Source organism: Vombatus ursinus, unplaced genomic scaffold (genome assembly GCF_900497805.2).
Source record: "Vombatus ursinus unplaced genomic scaffold, bare-nosed wombat genome assembly UNPS02004868.1, whole genome shotgun sequence".
NCBI classification, from domain to species: Eukaryota; Metazoa; Chordata; class Mammalia; order Diprotodontia; family Vombatidae; genus Vombatus; species Vombatus ursinus.
In genome coordinates this window covers 3,331,517-3,358,603 of record NW_020944646.1, presented here as the reverse complement: position 1 = coordinate 3,358,603, position 27,087 = coordinate 3,331,517, and the positions used below count along the sequence as shown (strand labels likewise).

General features: G+C 36.7%; 1 pseudogene; it reads left to right on the top strand.

Annotated features, from left to right (window-relative positions):
• Nucleotides 1-2,603: 2,603 nt before the first annotated feature.
• LOC114028186 lies at nucleotides 2,604-3,349 on the top strand (annotated as a pseudogene).
• Nucleotides 3,350-27,087: the final 23,738 nt, after the last annotated feature.

Below are 27,087 nucleotides of genomic sequence, written 5' to 3'. Positions count from 1 at the left end.
TTGATTATAATTATCAAATTATCTTATATTTCATTTCATTCATCTGCTGTGGTTTAGTCAGCCATTTCCCAATCAGTGAACACCTGCTTTGTTTCTGTGTTTTTGCTACCACAATACGTAGTGGAAAGAACATATTGTTATATAGCAGACCTTTTTTTTTTTTCTTGCGTGCTTTGACTTCGTCAATTTATATGAATACAAATGGAACTACTGCAATGAAGGGCATGGGCACATTAGCTATTTTTATTGCAAAATACTAAAATGATAACAGGAAAGTTGGTCGTCTTCACAGCTACACCAACAGTATATCATTGTGTTTTTTTTCCTTTACTATCTCTACATTTGTTCCCATTTTTTAAAATAATCAATGCCAAAATAATTTTTAATTTGCATTTATCTTGCTATATATGATTTAGAAGATGATTTCATGTGGCCATTTATAGCTTGCTATACTTTTCAAACTGTTCATTTCCTTTGAATTCTCGTCTATTACAGGTTGTATTTTGGTGTTTGTGTCGATTCTCTATGTATTTTGAATACCACAGCCATTGCTACAAAATAAACATATAATATGTATATATGTATAAAGAAGAGGGATGTAGGGCATGTTCAAGGCACCTGTGGCTCCAAGAAGCAGTAGCATGTACAGCAACCACACCCTGGTAAATCATTTCATCAGATGAGCTACACCTGGTTGAGGGTAACTGAGGGGTCCCAAACACTTAGGTGATTTAAGGGGGTGTGTACCCCAAGCTTGTAAAAACTTCCCTTGGCACAATAGGCACATGAAAAAACTTGTTCCAACAATCATAAAGGGAGCTGGGTTAGAGTTTGAAGACACCAAGGTCATCCACAGCATCCCAAGCTATCACCAGTCATCTTGACTTTGTCTTGCCACTGAACTTTTATGACTCTGGAAAAGAGAGTGAGACCAATAACTTCATGCAACTCTGCCTCACATACATCCGATTTATGAATAAATCAAAAGACATCACCTATACCATTTTACCATTTCTACCTATCTCAGAATCCTGTGGTGACAAACAAGTAATGAAGCAGCAGGTGCAGATACACTGGGAGCTACAGTCACAACCTTCCACACAGGTAGCCCAGTTGATGGGGTCTTCTTTTCACTGGAAGCAACAGTGAGAATTAGCAGTCCCCTGGGTGTCTGAGCAGCCTTTTAATGACCACATTACTTAACCTCCTGGTGTGAGGAAGGGGCTAGAAAAGGTGCCCTAAAAATTGTCTCATCACCCAACTCTGGCTAGCTTACCACAGCAGGTGAGGATCTCACCCTATGGTTGAAACAAACAAACAAAAAAGTACAAAAACTTCTGCAAAGATGATTCCACTCACCATTGGCACATGGAATGTGTGCATGCTTATGAACAACACAAAATCCTGTAGACCTGAAAGACAAAGAGCTGTTGTTGCAAGAGAACTTAGCAGATATCACAACCAAATAGCAGCACTGAGTGAAACAAGGATGGCAAATGAAGGTCAGCTTAACAAAGTTAGAGCTGGATACACAGTTTTCTAGATACATTAAGCTGTCATAGGTTTTACAGTCAAAATTAGTCTAGTCAACAAGCTTGTATACCTCCAACAAGGAGTGAATGACAGGCTCATGACAATGTGATTGCTGCTTGTAGGAAAGTGCCATACATGCATCAGTGTATGTGTTCCCAGCATGATGAACTCTGATGAGATCAAAGAAAAATTTTGTGAAAACCTGGAGACCCTCATCATCAGTATGCCAGAAGAGGACAAGCTTATAATTCTGGGTTGCTTTAATGTAAGAGTACACATATGCTACCAGACATGGCAGGGAATCCTTAGGAGGAATGTAGTCAGAAACAGCAACAGCAGTGATCACTTTCTACTGAAGACTTATGCATCTCATGACCTTCTTATCACCAACATTATCTTCCGTTTACCTAAATGCAATGAAACTTCTTGGGTGAACTCTCACAGCAAACATTGCCATTTAATAGTCTATGTCCTTGTAAGGAGAACAGAGGGACAGAAGGTAAAAATGATAAAGACAATGTGTGGCCCAGAGTGCTGGACTGATCATAGACTTATTCTCCTGAAGATAACTATTTACATTCAACAAAAGCAGCAGCAAAAGCGGCAAAAGGATTACCAGAAGATTGTGTCAATAGATTAGAGAACATCTTTGAGTGGGAAAAGCTTCTTGCTAACTTAGAGGGAAAGCTGAGCCAACACACAGGTGTCAACAGTGAAGCAGCAAGAGAGTGGGCAGCTTTCAGAGATTTAATATACAGCACTGCATTTACTTATCTGGGTTAGAACACTCAAAAACATCAAGATTAGTTCGACAAAAATGATGGGGAAATTCAGAAGCTCCTAATTGAAAAAATTAGAACTCCACAGGGTTGATCAGCAGGATGGTTCATTGATCTCTAAGAAGGTAGCGTTTAACTCCATCAAAAGTAAAATACAGGCTCGTCAGCTCAAGGGGTGGGAAGGAGGCGGGAGCTCAGGGACCAGGGCGGTCTCTCCTCTCCCCAGTGCAGACCAGCGGCTCCAGTCCCGCCAGCCCCAGCGCTTCCCCGGCCCCAAGCCCCCTAGTCCTCATGGCCAGCCTCAACTCTCTGGAGGCAGTGAAAAGGAAAAATCCAGGCGCTGCATCAGCAGGCAGATGAGTCGGAAGACGGAGTCCAGAGGCTGCAGCAGCAGCTGGACAGCGAGTCAGAGCAGCAAGAAAAAGCTGAAGATGTGGCCGCTCCGAATAGACGAATCCAGCTAGTTGAGGAAGAGCTGGACAGGGCCCAAGAACGTCTGGCCATAGCCCTGCAGAAACTGGAGGAGGCGGAAAAGGCTGCTGGTGAGAGTGAGAGAGGAATGAAGGTGATTGAGAACCAAGCGATGAACGATGAAGAGAAAATGGAAATTCAGGAGATGCAGCTGAAGGAGGCCAAGCATATTGCAGAGGAGGCTGATCACAAATATGAGGAGGTAGCCCGTAAGTTGGTCATCCTTGAGGGAGAGCTAGAGCGAGCAGAAGAGCGTGCTGAGGTATCAGAGCTTAAGTGTGGCGATCTGGAAGAGGAGCTGAAGAATGTCACCAACAACCTGAAAACTCTGGAGGCTGCATCTGAGAAGTATTCTGAAAAAGAGAATAAGTACGAAGAAGAAATTAAGCTTCTGTATGACAAACTTAAAGAGGCTTGAGACCCGGGCTGAGTTTGCAGAAAGAACTGTTGCAGAACTGGAAAAGACCACTGATGACATGGAAGAAAACCTTGCCCAGGCCAAAGAAGAGAATGTGGGGTTACATCAGACACTGGATCAGACATTAAACGAACTTAACTGTATGTGAATCAAAAAAGAAGAATTTTGTTTGCCAGAAACTCGAGAAGTCCATATTGTCCCCTTCCCTAGTAGGAAGTTTCTTCTATTATTGAATCTTTTCTTCACTGGAAATGTCAATCAAATTATGAATACCTGACCAATATTTATTATCAGAGAGGCTTTGGGCACCAGTTAAATCTAGTTCCTCCTTTCAAACAGCACACTAAAGCTTCCAGTTGGCTTTTTTTTTTAATCCTTAAATTGCTTTTTTTTTTCCCCTTAGGCAGGCAGGGTATTTAATTTAGACCAGAATCTCCAAGATTGAGGGTGTTCTGTTACACTCTAGACAATAGCAGGGAACCCAGCCGAGCTACTGGATCAGGCCTGGGTTGATTTAAGAACACAAGCATTCCAAGTCACCCTGAGCCTTAAGGGCAGGGACCATCTCATAAAATGGGTGGGGACTTTCCATCCATAATGAAGGTTGTTTTGGGAAGTCATAAAGCACAAAGAATGGCCTAATTAGTGTGGCCCTTCCTCCCACTCTATACTGCAGGGCAAACATCCTCTGAGCAGTCTCTGAGAAAATATTTTTAAAAGATGATAGACAACATCTAGATTTTTTTCTGGATGAATACTTAAGGTTCCATTTTTTATTGGTCCAAATATAGATGGCTGGTATAGAAGCCCAAATGTGGGCTACAATTGATGTTACTTTCACTGAATACCTAGACTTTTTTTTCCCTTTAAATGAGATTTTTTTAAGGATTTTAGGTGAGATCAGCCTATATTTGGACCAGTTATAGTGCCTTACCAATTTCTTTCATTTAGAAGTTGACTTCTGCAAAGCAACTGAAAATCTCATTCCAAATAAGGAATGATGTTTGTTCTGTTCCCTGATTTCTGTATGGCTGAGCATCAGTCAACAAAGCCAGCCAGGAATTCAGTGGAAATTCATATGGTGGCCTGTCTCTCCGATGTAGCATGGTAGTGCTTCCTATCAGCCCTTTTCCATGCCACTTTCTATGTCGATGAATCTGGTGGCTAGAAATACAAGACTAAAGGTGCCTCACTGTCACTAAAAGACATATAAATTTCGAATTGTCTTAATTTTATTTTAGACTGCCACAGTATAGCAAATGGAAGATTGTTTTATTTCAGAGGGAATTTAATCCCTATTTTTGGGACCAACTTTAATAAAAGAGCAAAAACCTCCTGACTTACCTGGATTCAGAGATTCAAATAGACAGTGCCTATTTGTTGCTGCTAAACAGTTTCCTTGTGTACAGCTCAGTGCTAAAACATTCCTTATTCCACAGCAGTGTGGAACAGATATGAAGACTCAAGTTTACAATTGTGATTAAAAATTACCCTGCTTCTTGCATATAATCATAGTCCTCATTCCTATTTATTAAGCATCACACTATCCAGAAGTACACTAGGAAATATGAAGCTGAATGAAACCAGTGCTTTTCATTTAGATCTTTACCAAATCTATCATATGTAATAGTACCACCTTTTTCTAGCTTTCGGTCAAATAAATTTTTACATAAACTAAAAAAAAAAGGAAAGTGCAAGGAAACTTAGAGACATGTAAGATTCTTGGCTCAGTAAGAAAGTAGATGAAATTCAGTTTTATTCTGATAATAACAATCCAAAGCACTTTTACTGATGCCATAAAGGCTATTTATGGGGCCAAAGACCAATGATGCATCTTAATTACTCAGTGCTAATGTAGCCACTTTGATTAGTGATAAAGACATGATCCTAGAGCGATGGGCTGAATAATTCCATAATGTTCAATCAATCATCAGTCAGTGCTGAAGCCTTTGACCATAATATACCTCAGGATGAAGTCAATCCTTCTTAGCTGAATTTACAACTGAAGAAGTTTTGAATGCCATTAGGCTCCTTTCATGTGACAAAGCTCATGGTGATGATTCTATTCCAGCTGATTGCAGGGGCAGGGGGTCCACTGATTATATAAAAGCTGACCAAATTTTTCTGAGTTATATGGCAAAAGGAGGTTATCCCCCAAGATTTCAAGGATGCCTCCATTGTCCAGCTCTATAAAAGTAAAGGAAATAGACTTTCCTGTGGCAATCAGAGGGTGGGTCCCTCTCTTAGTTGATCTTGGCAAGATTCTTGCCAGAATCCCCCAAATAGGCTGATCCATCACCTAGAAGATGGTCATCTACCTCCAAGCCAGTATGGCTTCAGAAAGGGTCAAGGAATAGTCAATATGGTGTTTGCGGCCCAACAACTTCAGAAGAAATGCCAAGAGCAGAACAGAAGTCTGTACACGATGTTTTTCAATATGACCCAGACCTTTGATACTGTTGGTTGTGAGGGCTTATGGAAAATTATGGCAAAATTTGGTTGCCCAGAGAAGTTCATCAGTATTGTACATCAGTTTCATCACGATGTGCTTGCACAGGTGCTGAAGAATGGATGACGCTCTTGAATTTTCTTAGTCACCAGTGGAGTGAAGCAAGACTATTTACTTGTTCCCTTGCTTTTTAGCATGATGTTTTCAGCAATGTTGTCAGATGCCTTCAACTAAAATGAATGCAGAATCAAGGTCAGCTACCATACTGATGGTAAGTTATTTAACTTGAAAGGCTGCAAGCCAAGACTAAATTGGAGAGAATGCATGCATGATTTTTTATTTGCAGATGATTGTGTACTAAATGCAGCCTCTGAGACTAAGATGCAACAAAGTATGGATAAATTCTTTGTTGCTTATGCTAACTTTGGCCTAATAATTAACCCCAAGAAAACACAGATTCTTTACCAGTCAGCATCACACCATCCATATACAGAACTATCAGTTACAGCAAATGGAGAAATTTTGAATACTGTGGATAAGTTCACTTATTTTGTCAGTGTACTTTCCAGGGATGTGCACATAGATGATGAGGTTTATGTACACATTGCTAGAGCTAGCTCAGTATTTGGGAGGCTCCAAACGAAAGTGTGGGAAAAAAGAGGAATTAGATTGTCTACCAAAATGAAGGTCTACAGAGCCATTGTGCTGACTTCATTTTTGTATGCCTGTGAAACCTGGACAGTATACCAGACCCATGCCTGAAACTGAATCACTTCCATTTGAATTGTCTTATGAAGATTCTGAAGATCACCTGATAAGGTAAGGCCCCAGACACTGAGGTCCTTTTTTGAGCTTAACTGCCAAGCATTTGAACTCTACTTCAGAGAGTGTAACTCTGAAGGGATGGACATGTTGTTTGAATGCCAAATATATTTTTACCTAAAAGACTATTTTATGGAAAAATCACACAAAGCAGCTGCTCACATGGTGGTCAGAAGAAGTGATATAAGGACACTCTCAAGGTCTCTCTGAAGAACTTTGGAATCAATTGCATGACACAGGACTGTCCAGCATGGCATACCTGTATGAAAGAAAGTGCTATGCAGTAGCTCAAAAGAAATGTGAGAAGTGCAATTCAGAGACATTTCCAAATATTCACATGGACTATTTGTACCCAACCACTGTCAGACACATTGTACTTTACCTTCAACATAGCAATGTTATTTTGGTCCTCTTCGAGAATGAAGAACAACAACCAACCAGTCAACCATCCTGTCATCATCCTCTGGACATTCACTACCTTATCAGTGTCCTTAAACTGTGTCCAAAACTCAACAAGCTACACTGTAAATGGTCTGACAAGGGCAGAGTATAGCAGGACAATATCCTAGATACTGTATCTCTTAATGCAGCCCAAGATCACATTTTTTTTTTTTGGCTACTCATCAAAATTCTGACTCATATTGAACTTACAGTACATTTTAAGCTCTCCCTCATTCAGAGCTTTTTTCCAACTGCTAACTGTGCATTCCTCATGTTGTACTTTTGAAATTGGCTTTTAAAGCTACATGTGAGGCTTTACATTTAATTCAGATGAATTGAATTTCATCTTATTTGATGCATCTCAACATTTTTGCCTTTCAAAATCTTTTTGGAATCTTGACTCTGTCATCCATAGTGTTAGCTCTGCCTCTCAGTTTTATGACATCTGCAAATTTTGTAAGAATACCATCTATGCCTTTATTCTGTTTTTTGATAAAAAAATAAAAAAGCTTAGAGACATGTTTAGATTCCTGGAATTTAACACAGAGTAATACTTCATATTAAGTTGACATACTACTAGTAAAAGACTAGTCTTTAAGTCTTGCTATTCAACCACTTTTGAATCTACCTAAATACTATCATATTTTCCAGAAATCCAAATCACATTCTTAGATACAATCTTCTTAGCCAGCTATTCACTTATGAAATACTTTTTTCCTCTTTTACATCCCCTGAAGAATGAAGAGCAGTAAGAGAAACACATATCCTGCCTCTATGGCCTTCACTTCTGTGCCTGTGACTTCATAGTCTTTGAGAGTTGTTTCTAGATACTTTCTGGTAGGATGTTTTCTTTTCATATAATCACCTATCATTGCTCCTGGAAAGATTGTATTTATCAACTTTGTTATAGCTCTATTCATCATCCTTGTAAATATTCAAACCAAAATATCCCTCTCAGGCCAACACTGTCATCTGTGTGTTTTCTTTCTCTATGAACATATATACTTTTTGAGTACAAGATCTGTACATGATTTTGTATTCATATACTGAGCACTTAACACAGTGCTTTCCATATTAATAAATTATTTTCATTCATTCTTGGCTAGGATGATAATTTGAGCAAAGACAATAGGAGTTGGAAGTATAAGACTAGGATTATCAAATTTGACTAAAATATATGGTGCATTAAGAGTAATAGTGTGAAAAAGGCAGGAAAGGTACATTGGAGTACGGTCTTAAAAGACTGAATATCATGCTAAGAAGTTTGACCTTTATTCAAATATGGATAACCACTGAAGGTTTTGATACAGAGAACACTGTGAATAGTGCATTGGATTATAATAATTGTACAATGAAAGAATTTTGAGTACATTGGAGGTAGTAGACATTGAAGGCAAGAAATTCAATTATAATGCTCTTACATGAGTCTAAGTGAAAGATGATGAAGGCCTGAAATACTTGAAATAAAGCAAAGTAGTAGCAGTAGAAGTAGAAAGGAGGAAAATATTTATATATTTGGGGAAATGTGTGTATACATGCATATATATCAAGTCAGTAAGTAACAGTCCAGGAATGATTGAATGTGTCTATAATGTGTACTGTGTGACAATCACTAATGATGCTAAGTGATGAAGATACAAAGAAAGGCAAAAACAGTATTCACACTATTGAACAGTGTAATAACAATGTTTATACTGGGGAAGTGCTAGAAGATTGAAAGAGTGAGAAAAGAAAAAATAAATAAAACTCATTACTTATTAAAGTCCTGTAATTTCTATTTTTTCACACCTTTCTTTTGTATATAAGCAATATACATCTTGATTGTCATACGATTCTGTTCCATAATAATTTTCCTCTTGAGTTGCCCCCAATTTTGAAGTGCATGTAAGTGTGCATACATTTTATGGAGAGGATGTTCCATAATAAACTATCTTCTTCAAATGTTGATTATCATATAAACATATAAGTAGAAACATGATCATCCCATTTTAATTAAAAATAAAACTCTATTTAAGGACTATTATTGAGTCTCTGGGACAGATATGTGACTCCAGATTCTTAAAGGCTATTCTACTGGAATACAAGTTCTAGAAAGTCTTGTTGTTGTTTAGTCATGTCTGACTCATCATGATCCTGTGGAACATATTTTCCATGGGGTTTTCTTGGCAAACATACTGGAGTGGCTTGTCATTTCCTTCTTTAGTGAATTAAGACAAACAGAGGTTAAGTGTCTTGCTCAAGGTAACACATCTAGTAAATGTCTAAGTCCAGATTTGAACTCAGGTCTTCTTGACATTAGGCCACCTAGCTGCCTAGAAAGTTCTTGACCATAGGACTGGCTTAAGACAGTGTATCTATTGTCTAATGATTAGCCTAATTAAATTTGGAGATATGTATCTCAAGATGGAACACAAAGTGTTGCTATGTTTAGCTATGGGAATTCTAGAAAACTGTCTGTTGAAAGTTTTCAGTCTGCATTTCTGTGGATAATAACCACCAGAGTGATGTCATAGGTCCTGAAAATATTGAACTAAGTGATTTGAAGTTAAAAACCTTTACCTTAAATAAAGAGATTCTATATTATCTTGTCTTATTATAGGGTCATTGTTCTAGTATTCTACTATAGCCATAATAATAATAATGAATGATGAGTTCAAATCCAGCCTCAGATTATTGCTAGCTATGTGTATTACTTGTAAAGCGGTTTGTAAACCTTAAAGCACTACATGAATATTGTTGTTGTTATTATCATTATATAATATTTATTTATCACCTTGGGCAGCTAGATGGTGCAGTGGATAAATACTGTACCTGGAGTCAGGAAGACTCATCTTCTTGGGTTCAAATCCAGCCTAAGACACTAGCTGTGTGACCCTGGGAAAGTCACTTACCTCTGTTTCCTTAAGTTTCCTCATCTATAAAATGAGTTGGAAAAGGAAATGGCAAACAATGCCAGTATCTTTGCCAAGAAGACCCCAACTGGAGTCATGAAGAATTGGACATAACTGAAATGACTGAATAACAACAACAACAACATGCATCACTTTATGGTTTGCAAAGCTGTTTATATATATCATCAAGTTTGATTCTCACAACAACACTGTAAGGAAGGTGCATGATATATGATAAAAGCATTTGAATAAGGGATTTTGTGAGATGAAAGCTTTATCTCCAATATTTGCAAGGACTTGGAATTCAATTTACAGTTAGTGTGTCCTGTAGTCTTATGTCTTTACAAAAAATGCTACAACCATGGTCAACCAAAGGAATTTTTTCAGGGGATTTTATAGATCTACTAGAGTTTTGCATATTGGAGTATAATTTAAGTCTTAAAACTTATTACCATTTGACTTTGGGTTCATTTGGTACTTGTGGAGATGCAAAACAACACAAGATAACTTTAGTATTTCACCTATCTCTGGGCTTCTGTTTTCTCCTCTGGAAAAAAAAATAGAGAGAGAGTGTTGGACTAGATCATTTCTAAGAACACTTAACTCTATTATAACTAGTTAGTGATGAGACTGCCTTAATTAAAATATGAATAAGAACATAGCAAACATTTGTTGATAAAGAATTTTTTAAAAAAGTTATAATTATTCTTGATATACAAGAAATAAAAGTGGTTTTTGAAATGATATTTTTATGAAATCATAATGCCACAACAAAATACTCATTTTACAAATATAAATCCAAGACCCAGAATGTTTTAAGTAACTTGTCCAAAGTGATCAATGTACATATCAAAAATCAGTCAGTGTTTGAGTTTAAGTTCTCCAGCTCCAATCTGAGACTCTTTCTGCTATGCTAAACTGCTAATGCAAAACAGAAAATCTTACTGAGATGCAAAGACACTGGAGACATATTTAAAACAGAATCAGTAAAGGAAACATTTTATTTCCAACAAAATGAAACATTACTGAACCATAGTTATGCTTGAAAAAATAATCCAAACATTTATTTCTTAGGAGCTGAATAGAATAAAGATTTTCTTTTTCTTTCTTTTTTTGTTCTCTTGATCTCACATTGCTAAAATTTTACTTTTTGGATACTCAGAAATCTATACCTGCAAGAAAGCCAGAGACAAATATGAGATCACATTGAATTATTTTGCACTGATGTCTGACTGGAAATCTGTGAATATGTGCATATGTGTACATTTACTCCTTTATGTTCCTGTAATAAACCCAGACATACACCAATTAAAAACAAACAAAACAAAACAAAACAAAACAAACTATAGTCATTTCCAAAAAGGATATAAACTAATAGTAAGTATTTTAAAGATTTTCTTTATTAATGGTAAAAAAAATCGTTCTCCTAGTATGACTTAGCCAGTTTTATTTCACCCAGCCTAGCACCAGTAGAAATTGCCTGTTAGAGAAGGCTCATTCCTCCCTGGATTGCAGGTTCCTGATCTATAACCATCAGAGAATTGAATTGGATGTATTCAAGTTACCTTTCAGCTTTGATAGTCTAAGAATCTCTTCTAGGTTAAAGAACCAGTGATGAACAGAAGCCCAAATGATCTGGAGCAAACTAATAGATACCTAAAACAAACAAATAAATAAAAATAAGCTGAACATAAAGACAGATACAACCTCAATATTGTAAAGTCGTTTTTATTGCAAAAGACCCAATCACACATTGTTTTCTGACATCTTACCTTTTCTTCCCTTGTCTTTGCTTAAAATCCGGGGAAGAAAATCATATTAAATTAGAAGAACAGTAATCATGTTCTTTTTGAAAAGACCCATGAGACAACTAAGATTTGTGAAATATCAAGGGGCATTCCACTAAATGGAAACAACAGAATTCTATGCTTTGCAAAACAGTAAATACAAATCATGTCCACATCAATCAAGTAGAGAAATATTAAAAGCAAAACTGAAATTAAGCTATTTGTAGAGCAGTGGTAAATCTATATCAACAAGAGAGTTTAACAAAGATATATAATCTTTCCTACACTACTTAAGTCAGGTTTCAGCCATTACTTCAGCCTTGACTACTAAAACAGTTTATTTTTGATGGTGTTGTGATTGAAATTAAGGTAAACTGAGGCACAAAGTTCTAAGTATGTTTAAGTTATTGGTAAGGCTAGCAGTTAGCAATAAAAGGGATCTCTCAGTTAAAAGACTACAAGGTAGGGCTTAGTGACCTTCATATAGTTTTGGGAAGTACAAGCGAACAGAAAGAATAAAACAGTATGATTGGTTACAAAGTCTGAAGTATCATAAGTGATGGAAAACAATATGATTGGATGGAATTCAGTAATGCAGGGCTAGCACTCCTCCTTCCATCTTGTTGGTATGGAAAATTCATTGGTGGTGTCCACCTGCGTGGTTAGTTAGGGGCACAAAGATAACAGTCCAGACTTTCTTGAAGGAAAACCAGCATCATAGAGAAAACGGATTTCCTGCCACCCACCTGCATCTTCCCAGGCTTGTTAGCAAGTTAATAGAGATCCCTTACTTTTACATGGACAATAAGATGGATAGAGACGATATATTTCTTTGAATCAACGTGATTTATGGGACAACTTACCACAGATAGGAAAGGCAAACTTATGAAGTTAACTCAGAGACAAAGAGAATGGCTTAGAGAATTTCAATGTAGTAGGGGTGATACAGAATATAATTAATTACAAAATGGAATCAGAATTAATTTTATTTTCTCAATCGTGAATTTACTTTTCTATAGATCATTCAGTAAATATGTATTATTTAGCTACTATGTGCCAGGCATTAGAGTAAGTGCTTGTGGTAGCAAAACAGTCTCTGCCCTCACAGAACTTAACATTTTTTTGGTGGAAACAACATGTGCATATATAATTAAATTAAAATATATGAAAAGCAAACATAATAATTATAAGAAAGAAGGTACTAACTGCTGAGAGATTAGAAAAGGCCTCTTGTAGAAGATGAAATTTAAGCTGAACTTCAAAAATATTAATGATACTAAATGAAATGTTGTGTGACTGCATTCTAGATATGGAGGACAACCTCTCCAAAAGCAAGCAAATGGAAGATGCTATGTTACCTGTGAAGACCAGCAAGAAAACTAGGTTAGTTGGGGAAGATGGTATAATAAGTCTGAAAAGGCAAGCCAAAGTCAGCATAAATGTGGATTTAAAAACAAATCAAAACCAAACCAAACAAAACAAAACATTTTTTCCAATCGCATGTAAAAACCTTTTTTAAAATTCATTTTTTAAAATTCTGAGTTCCAAATTCTCTCTATATCTTCCTTCTCACTCCCTCCTTGAGAGGACAAACAATTTTATATGGGTTTTACATGTGCAGTCATGCAAAACATTTCCATATTAATAATATTGGGAAAGAAAATGCAGACCAAAAATAAAACAAAAAACAAGAAAAATAAAGTAAAAAATGTATGCTTTGATTTGCATTCAGACTCCATCAGTTCTTTCTCTTTAGATGGCTAGGAGTTTTTCACTATAAGTCCTTCAAAATGGTTTTGGATCATTGTATTGCTGAGAATAGCTCAGTTATCATTCACAGTTATCATCTTACAATATTACTTTTGCTGTGTACTATGTTCTCCTGGTTCTGCTCACTTCATTTTGCATCAGTTCACGTAAATCTTTCAATCTTTTTTTTCGTCAGAGCATCATGCTCACCATTTCTTACAGCACAATAGTATTCCATCATAATTGTATACCTCAACTTGTTCAGCCATTCTTTAATTGATAGGCATCCACTCAATTTCCAATTCTTTGCCACCACAAAAAAGAGCTGCTGTAAATATTTTTGTACATATAGGTCTTTTTTTTTCTTTTTTATTGATCTCTATGGGACACAGACCAAGTATTAGTATTGCTGGGTCAAAGGGCATGAACGGTTTTATGGTCCTTTGGGCATTAGTGTCCCAATTTTCCTATATCTCTTCCAACATTTGTCACTTTTATTTTATGTCATATCACTTAATCTGATAGGTGTGAGATAGTACCTCAGAGTTGTTTTCAATTTCATTTCTCTAATCAATAGTGATTTAGATAATTTTTTCATAGGATTATAGATAGCTTTGATTTCTTCATCTAAAAACTGCCTATTCATTTCCTTTGACTATTTATGAATTGGGGGATAACTTGTATTCTTATAAACTTGACTCAGTTCTGGATATGTTTGAGAAATGAAGTTTTTTTCACAAAAACTTAACTGTAAAATTACCCCCACTTTTCTACTTCCCTTCTAATATTGGTTGCATTGGTTGTGTTTGTGTAAAATCTTTTTTTAAATTTAATATAATCAATATTCATCATTTAATATCCCATAATTTTTTTTACTCTCTATCTCTTGTTTGGTCACAAATTCTTCTCTTATCCATAGATCTGACAGAGGATCCCATGCTTTCCTAATTTGTTTATGGTGTCACTTTTAATATCTAAATCATGTGCTATTTTGACCTTATCTTAATATACAGTGTGAGATGTTTATCTATACCTGGATTCTGCTAAACTGCTTTTTACTTTTCCTAGAAGTTTTTGTCCTATTTTTCCACCTGCTTATCCTTGTCTCTCCTTCTACCCTGTCTCTCCTCAAAAATGTTTTGTTCTGACCATTGCCTCCCTCAATCTGCTCTCCCTTCTATCAACCTCCCCTTCTTCAATTATCTCCCTTCCCTTATACTTCCCTCTGGGATATATGGGGAATACAGGGAAGGCTAGCATTTCTAGCATGAAGGCTTGCTGAGCCCTTTTCAGTGCTGCTCATACATCTTTGGTATCCATCTGTCATCCAACCCACCTCTAGTTCCAAGAAAATATAGTGTGTACAGCAACCAGCTTGAATGTAACCAACACACCTCAAACCCATTGTTAAGTTAGGGTGATGTCTACCCCAAGTATGTGACGACTTTCTGTGAAGGAATGGGCAAATGAGAACAATTGTTACAACAGTCATAAAGGTGGCTGAAACAGGTGGTGTGGAGCACTTAAACCCTGGTCAAAAATAAAAAATGCCAAGGTCATTGATTACATCCTGGGCCATCACCAGTCATCTTGACTTTTGCCTTATCATTTGAAAGTCAGATTTTCTACTGAGCTCTGGTCTTTTCATCAAGAATGCTTGAAAGTCCTCTATTTTATTGAATGTACTCCCCCCCTCCCCTGCCTCTGAAAGATTATACTCAGTTATGCTGAGTAGGTGATTCTTTGTTGTAATTGTAATTCCTTTGCCATCTACTATATAATATTTCAAGCCCTCTGATCTTTTAATGCAGAAACTGCTACATCTTGTGTTGTCCTGCAGTGGCTCCATGATACTTGAATTGTTTCTTTCTGGCTGCTCACAATATTTTCTCTTTGATCTGGGAGCTCTGGAATTTTGCTCTAATATTCCTGGGAGTTTTCATTTTGAGGTATCTTTCAGGGGATGATCAGTGGATTCTCTCAATTTCTATTTTATCCTCTGGTTCTAGGATATCAGGGCAGTTTTCCTTGATAATTTCAAGAAAGATGATGTCTAGACTTTTTTTTTGTCATGGCTTTTGAAGAATACAATAATTTTTAAATGATCTTTCTTCTATTTTTCAGGTCAGTTTTTTTGTTCAATAAGATATTTCACAATTTCCTCTATTTTGTCATTCTTTTGATTTTGTTTTACTGTTTTTTGATATTTCAAGTAATCATTAGCTTCCCCTTGACCAGTTCTGATTTTTAAGGAATTATTTTGTTCAGTCAGCTTTTATATCTGCTTTTCCATTTGGCAAATTCTAATTTTAAGGAGTTTTTTCTTTAGTGCATTTTTATACATCTTTTTTTCCCTGTCACCAATTCTGCTTTTTAAGGAGTTCTTCTATCCAATTGATTTTTGTGCCTCTTTTACCATTTGTCCTATTCTGTTTTTTAAGGTATTACTTTCTTCATTGTTTTTTTTTTGCTGCCTTTACCAAACTGTTAAATTTTTTCATGATATTCTTGTATCACTGTCATTTGTTTTCCCAATTTTCCCTCTACTTCTCTGATTCAATTTTTAAAATTCTTTTGAGCTCTTCTAGGATATTTATTTTTGTGGCTAAGAACAATTCACATTTTTCTTTGAGGTTTTGGTTATAGCTGCTTTGACATTGTTGTCTTTTTCTGAGTTTGTGTTTTGATCTTCCCTGCCACCATAGTAACTTTCCATGGTAAGACTATTTTTATGCTTTTTTGCTCATTTTCCAGCCTGTTTCTTTACTTTTAACATGTTGAAATTGGCTCTGCTCCTGTGATGTAGGGAACACTGTACCAAGTTTCAGGTTTTTCATGCTGCTGTTTTCAGAACTAATTCTGGGTGTCTGAATATTTCCATCTAAAGAGAATTATGGCCTTTGCTGTGGTCTGTGAGTGACCACAAACACTCTTTTCCACCCTGGAACTGTGACCATGGTACTTGCTCCTTCTGATGCTCTAGGCCCTGGGATGATGACCTAGAAATGCATATTGACAGTAAAAGAGTCCTGCACCAGTGCCAGCAAAGGCATTCCTGTAATCTCCTTCTGACCAGTTCTCTGATCCCCTTATGGTCTGTAAACTGCAAAGCATTCAGTTTCCCCTATGGCCTGCTGCTGGTTTGTTGGGGATGCTTGCACTGAACTCTATTCCATTATCATCCCAGTGAGACATACCTTTTCTGCTAACCTTCTGAGTTGTCTTTGGCTGGAAAATTGTTTCATTCCACCTTTTTTTCCCTATTGTTTCAGATTTCATTTTGAGGTTTTATTTTAAAGTTGTTGGACTGTAATTTGGGAGATCTCAGGTGAGCCCCTCCATTTACTTTGTAATCTTGGCTCCTCCTCCCCTAGATATCTGTGCTTTATTTACAGGAGCTATGTCAGAGCTGCAAGAAATTTTGCAGAAATTATAAAAAGGTTCCTTATTGGATTTCCAATCTGATTATCTTACAGATCAAAATTGAAAAAAAATCAATAAACATTTATCAGGCATCTACTATGTGCCAGACACTGTGCTAAGTGCTGGAGATACGAAGAAAGGCAAAAGACAATCCCAGTCCCCAAGAAGCTTACCATATAATATCAGGCAACTTACAATTTAATGAAGATGAATCATACCATTTGACATAGAGATACTACTACCAGACCAATGCTCAAAAGAAATCAAAGAAAGAGTAAAATTACAAAAGCTTGTTTTGTTCTAACAAAGAACTTGAAACTATAGAGTGGCCCCATAGGGGAATAGAATGGAATGTTATTGATCTTACACAAATCATGAGGGTGGAGCCAAAATGATGGAGTGAAAGCAGTGACTTGCTTGAGCTCTCCCCCAACCCCCTCCAAATACCTATAAAAAATGGCTCTAAACAAATTCTAAAGCAGGAGAACACACAAAAAGACAGAGTGAAACAAATTTCCAGCCTAAGACAACCGGGATGGTTGATCAGAAACGTATATCACGCCAGGCTGGGAGAGGAACACAGCTCGGCATGGGCTCACAGGCTGCAGCAATCCTGGAGCAGGCTTCAGAGGACTGAATCAAGGGCAGCTGTGGCAGTTTCTAGACTTCTCAACTCACAAACACCAAAGACAACTTAGAAGGTCAGTGAGAAAAGTCTGTGACTACAGTGAGAGAGAGAAGCTAGATCCCAGCTGCAAGTCCCGAGTGCACCTTCAGGATGGTGGCTGCTTCCTGAGCTTCCGGCCCACAGACTGAGGGGGAATCAAGTTGCTGATCAGAGGGTAATTGCAGGGATCTCTTTGCCAGTGCTGAGGCAGGAATCTCTTGCTTGGCCCTTGCTTGGACCTGGGTCACAGTCCTGGGTGGCAATCCTGGGGCCAGGAGGAGTGCTGGTGTGGTAGAGCTTGTAGTGGTGGTGGAGAGGAAATCCTCTTGACAGTTCCAAGACAGAAAAGACTGCTTGTGGTCACTCATAGACCAGAGCACAGACTAGGAAAGGAGTAAACACCTCGTGCCTTATCATAGCACCTTGGAATAACTGAAAATTTACAGGTCCCTAGAAGTATCTCTGAAAACAGCTGCACAAACCCCCAAAGCTTGAGACAGTACATTCTCCACATTGGAAGCAGACTCTTACCTTAACAAAGAGTTTAAAACTCAAATAATTGGCTGGAATCATGAGCAAACCTCGCAAAAAGAGTAAGACTATATTATCTTACTTTGGTGACAAAGAAGGTCAAAACATACAATCAGAAGAAGATAATGAAGTCAAAGCTCCTACATCCAAAGCCTCCACGAAAAATATGAATCAGTCCCAGGCCTTGGAAGAGCTCAAAAGTGATTTTGAAAAGCAAGTAAGAGAAGTAGAGGAAAAATTGGGAAGAGAAATGAGAATGATGCAAGAAAATCATGAAAAGCAAGTTAGAAGCTTGCTAAAGGAGACCCAAAAAAATATTGAAGAAAATAACACCTTAAAAAATAGCCTAACCCAAATGGCAAAAGAGGTCCAAAAAGCCAATGAGGAGAAGAGTGCCCTAAAATGCAAAATTGGCCAAATGGAAAAGGAAGTCCAAAAGTTTAGTGAAGAAAATACTTCCTTAAAAACTAGAATAGAGCAATTGGAAGCTAGTGACATTATGAGAAATCAAGATACTGTAAGACAAATCCAAAAGAATGAAAAATTAGAAAACAATGTGAAATATCTCATGGGAAAAACAACTGACCTGGAAAATAGATCCAGGAGAGAGAATTTAAAAATTATTGGACAATCTGAAAGCCATGATCAAAAAAAGAGCCTAGACATCATCTTTCAAGAAATGATCAAGAAAAACTGCCCTGATATTTTAGAACCAGAGGGCAAAATAGAAATTGAAAGAATCCACCGATCTCCTCCTGAAAGAAATCCCCAAAGGAAAACTCCTAGGAATATTGTAGCCAAATTCCAGAGTTCCCAGGTTGAGGAGAAAATATTACAAGCAGCCAGAAAGAAACAATTCAAGTACTGTGGAAACACAATCAGGAAGAAATGTTGAAAAGGATATTGTTAGAGAATTCTGTGAAGATTTATATGAACTGATGCAAACTGAAGTGAGCAGATTAACTAGGAAGATGATACACTAGCAATAAGGTAAAGTAAAACAACTTTTATAGACTTACAAACTGTAATCATATCAGTGATATGATTGATAATAATCAGTGATTAATGATGACTCCAGAAGACTTCAGTATTTTGACAGAGGTGTAATGGTCCCAATGTGCAAAAAGAGATATGTGTTTTTGAACATGGCAAATGTATACCTTTATTTTTGATTAACTATGTTTATTTGTTATAAGGGATTTTTTTTTAATGAGGGAAGGAGTAAATGGAGGATAGAACTACTGATAGAATATCCTTTCAAAAAAGAAGAAAAGAAACAAAACAGAACTGGTGAAACATTTTTAAAACACACAGAAGAAAAAAGAAAAGATTCATAAAAAAACCAAGACAAATGGGGTAAATTCCAAAGTAATGTAATAAGAGCAGCTAGGTGGTGCAGTGAATAGAGCACCAGCCCTGGAGTCAGGAGAACCTGAATTCAAGTCCGGCCTCAGACGCATGATACTCACTAGCTCTGTGACCCTGGGCAAGTCACTTAACACTGATTGCCTCACCAAAAAAACCCAAAAAAAACCAAAAAAAAAAAAAATAACAAAACATAATGTAATAAATTTATTATATATTTTTAAAAAGAAAAAATAAACTAGGAGTATGCAATAACAATTTAATTTCACACATACTTATATGTAGATACATGTATTATGTATATATACATATATACACATATAAGCACTTCTCTGTCTTATTGAATTTTGTATGTTGAAATGTTCTCTTTTTATATTAAATATAAAATAAAAGAAATAACATGTAGATGAAAAATAAAGTTATAAATTAAGCATATTATATTATATGCAGAAAGTGATAAAGGTGTTTGTCACATGCCAGTTTTTGGTATCAGTTTTCAGAAAGATGATGACATAGACCAGAGCATGAAAGAGCACCTGCATTACTTTCAGCCTTATCTTTAGAGTAATGATTGATGACAAATAGCTCATAAAAATCGAGGCAGAAGTATTTGTCTCTGTAGTACTATCTGTGATGATTTGTATAATGATCTACCCTAAAATGACATATTAAAGAGCCAAGGATTTCATGAGATGAGTCAATGATCTGTTATGTGAAGGAGAGAAATGATAAATGTGAGACAATAAAATTTATTATTCTTTGGATCTACACTTTTCATTTTAATCGTGAATGGAACAAAATACAGGTTATTTATACTGCAAATCTTTCCCCTCAAATCGCATGACACAATGTTGACACCATACAGATAAATATATGAGGTACTAATGTGTTTGTATATTTTATTGAACTATCGAATATACCTTTTATACCTACTTATATATGCAAAGCAAGATTCAAATCCAGGACATCTTGGCTTTAAGGGTACCTCTCTATTCCCTAGACCACTCTTCTTCAATACATATATGCATGTACAATCAATCACACTTTGTCGTTTATTTTTTTTTGATAATTTCTTTTCAGTTTTCAACATTTACTTCCATAAGATTTTGAGTTTTAAATTTTCTCCCACAAGAATGAAACAATAAAAAAGGAAAAGGAGAGCAAATAGTATGCTTCTATCTGCATTCAGACTCCATAGTTCTTTCTCTAAATATGGATGGCAATTTCCATCGTGAGTCTTTTGGAATTGTCTTAGATTCTTGCATTGCTGTGAAGACCCAAGTCTGTCAAAGTCAATCATCACAAAATATGGCTGTTACTGCGTACAATGTTCTCCTGGTTCTGCTCATTTCAGTCTGTATCAGTTCATGTAAGTCTTTCCAGGTTTTTTTTTTCAAGTCTGCTGGCTCATTATTATAGCACAATAGTATTCCATTACATTCATACACCACAACTTGTTCAGCCATTCCACAATCTATGAGCATCCTTTCATTTTCCCACTCTTTGCCACTACCAAAAGAGCTGCTATAAATATTTTTTGTACATGTGGGTCCTTTTCCCATTTTTATGACCTTTTCGGGATAAGCCCTAGAAATGCTATTTCTGGGTCAAAGGGTATGCACATTTTTATAGCCCTTTGAACATGGTTCCAAGTTGCTCTCCAAAATGGTTGGATGCTTTCACAACTCCACCAACAATGCATTAGTGCTCCAATTTTCCCACATCTTCTCCAACATTTATCATTGCTCTGTTTTGTCTTGTTAGCCAGTCTGATTGGTGTAATGTGGCACCTCAGAATCGTTCTGATTTGCATTTCTCTAATCAATAAGTGATTTAGAACATTTTTTCATATGACAGTAGATAGCTTCAGTTTCTTCCTCTGAAAACTGCCTGTTCATATCCTTTAACCACTTATAAATTGAGGAATGACTTGTATTCTTATAAATTTGACTCAGTTCTCTATATATTTTAGAAATGAAGCCTTTGTCAGAGACACTGGTTGTAAAAATTCTTTCCCAATTTTCTGCTTCCTCCCTAATCTTGGATACATTGGCTTTGTTTGTGCAAATACTTTTCAATTTAATGTAATCAAAATTATTCATTTTGCTCAATCATACTTTGAATGTCTTATTGATTAATAGTTTAAGAATTTGGTGAATTTTTAATTCCTATATGAAAACATAGTATGATTAAGAAATATATATATATAATATATATAATATATATATATATATATCTTAGTTGAAACCTAATCTCAAAGGTATTTTCATTTGTTTGATAAATGCTGGAATTATTACAGAATAAATATTAAATAGCCTCTTGACATGGTACCATTTCTCAAGTGTGGTATTTTATTTTTTAAATTCTACTTGAACAAAATTGTAATTTTTATTTTTATTATGAGCAATGTCCCAATAAAAAGAGTTTTATGTCTACCTATACTACCCCTCTGAAAATTCAGCAAGGAAAAGTATCTTAATTACTGGAAATATGTGGGAATCTAAAACATAATCACTTATTTTAGAGGCTTTTTTTCTAATAAAGAAAGATTAGCAAGTCTAACCTTTGGAACACATTGTCATTAAATCTTTTAATCTTGTCTCATTGGCAATCTTTTCTGACAGTATTTTGTAGGAAGCAAAAAGCCCTCTAACAAGTCAATGTGATACTTACACATTTATTTGTGTAATAGGACCTTATATTCTACATTTACTTCTGGCAGGCAGTTTTGCACAGTATAAAAATATAAGGGTCATTTCTGTTAGGATCACAGAGAATTCTATATATTGGCAAAATGGATATTTTTATAAGTATTAGAAGTAATTGAAAGCCTTTGTAGAGTTCTTTATTTAAAGGAAGAAGACTATATATTTAAGGAAAAAATCCTGCAACCTTTTATGGGCTTTTTATTGACTCTTTGTCTTATTGACATAGTTAACAGACTGTTAAAGTTATAAGATATTGAATGGAAGATTCTGATGTATATCAGTGCTCCATCTGAATAAACATTCGAAGCCTCATTGTTCAGAATCTGATTTGTGTTGATCATAAAAAAGCAAAATGCAGCTCTTACACATAGCCATATTATAATGTTCCTGTCTAAATTGAAGCTTTCAAAGAAGTTTACTTCAATAACATGCAGGACTTTGTCTTGTCCTGGCTTGTGTACTGGACTTAAAAAAGAAGAAGTCAAAAATCAGTCCTATCTCTTGAGTTTGCTATTGTTCTTATTATTGCTATTATTATTTGATGCTTCTAAAGAGCTTTATTTTCACAAATAATTATATGTTTTTGCAAGCGTTATCCTCATTCAGATTTCTCATTCTGCATGAAACCTTTTTCAACACAATATTAATTTTCATAGTCTCAAATTTCTTATAGAACTTTGTACTTCACACTCTATCTTGTGTCTTAGTCATTTGGGTACCTATCTTAAGTAATTTATTTGATTTTAAACTCCTTAACTTCAAGAACCATAAATCTCTTTATAAGGGGCTAACATAATGCCTTATACATAATGGACAAGTCTAGTTGAAAAGTTTGTATGTAGTACTTACTATGTGTAAGGCACTATGCTAAGCGCTACGTCTACCACTACCCACACCACCACCACCACTGCTACTGCTACCAGAAAAATAATAATAATAATAATTAGCATTTATGTCATGCTTTGTGTTTTGCAAAGCACTTTGCAATTATTATCTCAGTTGATCCTCATAACAGCCCAGGGGGATGGTGCAATTATTATCCTCATTTTATAGATGAGTAGACTGAGATGGACTCAAGTGACTTGCGTGGGATCATACAGCTAATAAGCATTTGAAGCAGGATTTGAACTCAGATCTTCCTGACTTGAAGTTCAACAGTCTATCCACTGTACCACCTAGAAGGCAAAAACAAACAAAACAAAACAAATGAACAAAACTATCTCTGTTCTCTATGAGCTAATAAACCTAATAGAGGGAAATGACATTGACAAGATATTTACAGAATAAATTAGATACAATAACAGAGGGAAACCTGTAGCATTGTGGGTAATCGAGGATACATATAATAAATGTGAGGTGAATTAGCAAATGGATGAAGTGAATGGAAAGGATTTCTGCAGATTCTACAACAGTAGTATTGACAAGAAGCAGATAAGAAATATTCTGCCTTTTGACAAATAACCGGAACAACTAGACATTTTCCTCCACTCTCAATTCCTTTGCCTCCTTGTTCTGTCACTGATCTCCTTTTGCCAAACCCTAGTCTGGCATTACCTCTACCATCTATGTTTACTACCTCAACTTCGCTGATATTAAAGGAAATTACAGAATGCTACCAACTTGGTCTAATACTCATTTATATAATCCAGTATGAACTAGGTCTTCAGTGAAGCATGATAACCCTTTATTTGTTTTTTTTTAGTTAATAAATTTATTTATTTTGAGTTTTCAACATTTACTTCCACAAGATTTTGAGTTCCAAATTTTCACCCCATCTCGCCCCTCCCCCCACCCCAAGATGGCATGCATTATAAATACCCCTTCCCCTAGTCTGCTTTCTCTGCTATCTCTCCCCCACTTCCGCTTCTATTTTCCTGTAGGGCAGGACAGATTTTTGTAGCCCATTTCTTATTTCCCAGTTGCATGTGAAAACATTTTTTTTAAACATGTGTTTTTAAAACTTTGGGTTCCAAATTTTCTCCCTTCCTCCCTCCACACCCACCCTCATTGAAAAGACAAGCAACTCAATATAAGCTATACATGTGCAATTATGCAAAACACTTCCATAGTAGACATGCTGTGAAAAACTAACTCTATTTCCCTTAATCCTATCCCCCCCACTTATTCTATTCTTTCTTTTGACCCTGTCCCTCCTCAGAAGTATTTGCTTCTGATTACCCCCTTTCCCAATCTGCCCTCCTCTCTATCATCCCCCTACTCTCTTGTCCCCTTCCCCTCTTGTTTTCCTGTAGGGTAAGACAGATTTCCATACCCAATTGAGTGTGTATATTATTTCCTCCTTAAGTCAAATCCTATGAGAATAAGATTCACTCGTTCCCTCTCACCTTCCCCCATTTCCCCTCCACTGTGAGAGCCTTTTCTTTTCTGTTTTTTTTTTGTGAGATAATTTACCCCGTTCTGCCTTTCCCTTTCTCCTTCTTCTAGTATAATCTCTCACCCCTTAATTTTATTCTCCAGATGTGATCCCTTCATCTTCAACTCACCCTGTGGCCTATATCTATCTATCTATCTATCTATCTATCTATCTATCTATCTATCTATCTATATACATACATATAATTTTTCCTCCAACTACCGTAATGCTGACAAAGGTCTCATGAGTTACAAATATCATCTTCCATGCAGGAATATAAACAGTTCAACCTTAATAAGTCTCTTAAGATTTTTCTTTCCTGTTTACCTCTTCATGTTCCACTTGAGTCTTGTATTGGAAAGTCAAATTTTCTATTCAGCTCTGGTCTTTTCATCAAGAATGCTTGAAAGCCCTCTATTTCACTGAATGAACATTTTTTCCCCTGAGGAATTATACTCAATTTTGCTGGATAGGTGATTCTTGGTTGTAATCCTATCTCCTTTGCCCTCCAGAATATTATATTCCATGCCCGGTGGTCCCTTAATGTAGAATCTGCTAAATCTTGTGTTATCCTCATTGTGTTTCCACAATACTTGAACTGTTTCTTTCTGGCTGCTTGCAATATTTTCTCCTCAACCTGGGAACTCTGGAATTTGGCTACAATATTCCTAGGAGTTTTCCTTTGGGGATTTCTTTCAGGAGGAGATTGGTGGATTCTTTCAATTTCTATTTTGCCCTCTGGTTCTAAAATATCAGGGCAGATTTCCTTGATCATTTCTTGAAAGTTGATGTCTAGGCTCTTTTTCTGATCATGGCTTTCAGATTGTCCAATAATTTTTAAATTCTCTCTCCTGGATCTATTTTCCAGGTCAGTTGTTTTTCCCATGAGATATTTCACATTGTTTTCTAATTTTTCATTCTTTTGGATTTGTCTTACAGTATCTTGATTTCTCATAATGTCACTAGCTTCCAATTGCTCTATTCTAATTTTTAAGGAAGTATTTTCTTCAGTACTCTTTTGGACTTCCTTTTCCATTTGTCCAATTTTGCTCTTTAAGACGTTCTTCTCTTCATAGGCTTTTTGGATCTCTTTTGCCATTTGGGTTAGGCTATTTTTTAAGGTGTTATTTTCTTCAATATTTTTTTGGGTCTCCTTTAACTTGCTTTTCATGATTTTCTTGCATCACTCTCATTTCTCTTCCCAGTTTTTCCTCTACTTCTCTTACTTGCTTCTCAAAATCCCTTTTGAACTCTTCCAGGGCCTGGAACTGATTCATATTTTTCTTGGAAGTTTTGGATGTAGGAGCTTTGACTTTGTTTTTTTCTTCTGGTTGTATGTTTTGATATTTGTCACCAAAGTAAGATAATACAGTCTGACTCTTTTTGGGCTGCTTGCTCATGATCCCAACCAATTACTTGTGTTTTAAACTCTTTGTTAAGGTAAGAGCCTGTTTCCAAACTGGAGAATGTACTGTCCCAAGGTTCAGGGGTTTGTACAGCTGTTTTCAGAGATACTTCTAGTGACCTGAAAATTTTCAGTTATTCCAAGGTGCTATGATAAGGGGTGAGGTGTTCCTCTCCACTGCCACAACAAGCTCCACCATGCCAGCGCTCTCCCTCATCCCAGCACTGCCCCTCAGAACTGTGACCCAGATCCAAGCATGGGAAAAGCAAGAGATTCCTGCCTCAGCACTGGCAAAGAGATCCTTGCTATCCCCCTCTGATCAGTCACTGGATTACCCCTCAGTCTGTGGCCTGGAAGCTCAGGACACAGCCGCTGCCCTCGGGGTGGCTGAGACCTAGCTTCTTCTCTCACCACAGTCACAGACTATTCCCACTGACCTTCTAAGTTGTCTCTGGCGTTCGTGGGTTGAGAAGTCTGGAAACCACCACAGCTGCCCACTATTCAGTCCTCTGAGGCCTGCCCCAGGGTCGCTGCAGCCTGCGTGCCCACACCAAACTGCGCTCCTCTCCCAGCCTTGGGCGATATACCTTTCTGATCAGCCATCCAGGTTGTCTTGGGCTGGAAATTTGTTTTACTCTGTTTTTTTGTGGGTTCTGCTGCTTTAGAATTTGTTTAGAGCCATTTTTTGTAGGTATTTGGAGGAGTTTGAGGGAGAGCTCAAGCAGTTCACTGCTTTCCCTCCGCCATCTTAACCTAAGTTCTGGTCTTTAAATCTGTTTCAGTCTCCACATTGCTTTCCAAGTCATCTCCTTTCTGTTCAAACGATCTATACCACTCCCTCTTTCCTACCCCACAGCAAAGAAATTCAACTCTTGTTTTAAGGCTTAAATAGAAATTACTTGTCCTGGGTTTCTTCTCCTCTCCTTTCTGATTCAAATTTAGTTCATTAACCTACTCACTTCTAATGAGTTATACTTCCACCTCACCTCAGTCACACACAAAGATGGTTTTAAGGTCTAGAATTTCCCTGACTGGGGAGCCCTGTACTTCCCCCATAACCATGGGGTGAGTTGGATACCAGAGGAAGAGGCCAAGAGGCTCCAGATTGAGTACAATAGTTTAGTAAATCATTAATGAATACTTACAGTGACAATCTAGAGCAGCTGTCAGATGATTCAATGGATTCCCGGAAAGAACCCCAAAAATCCCTGTGGTAATTATGGAAATCAGACAAAGGGAGAAGGAGCAATGGAGTACATCACTACTGATTGGTG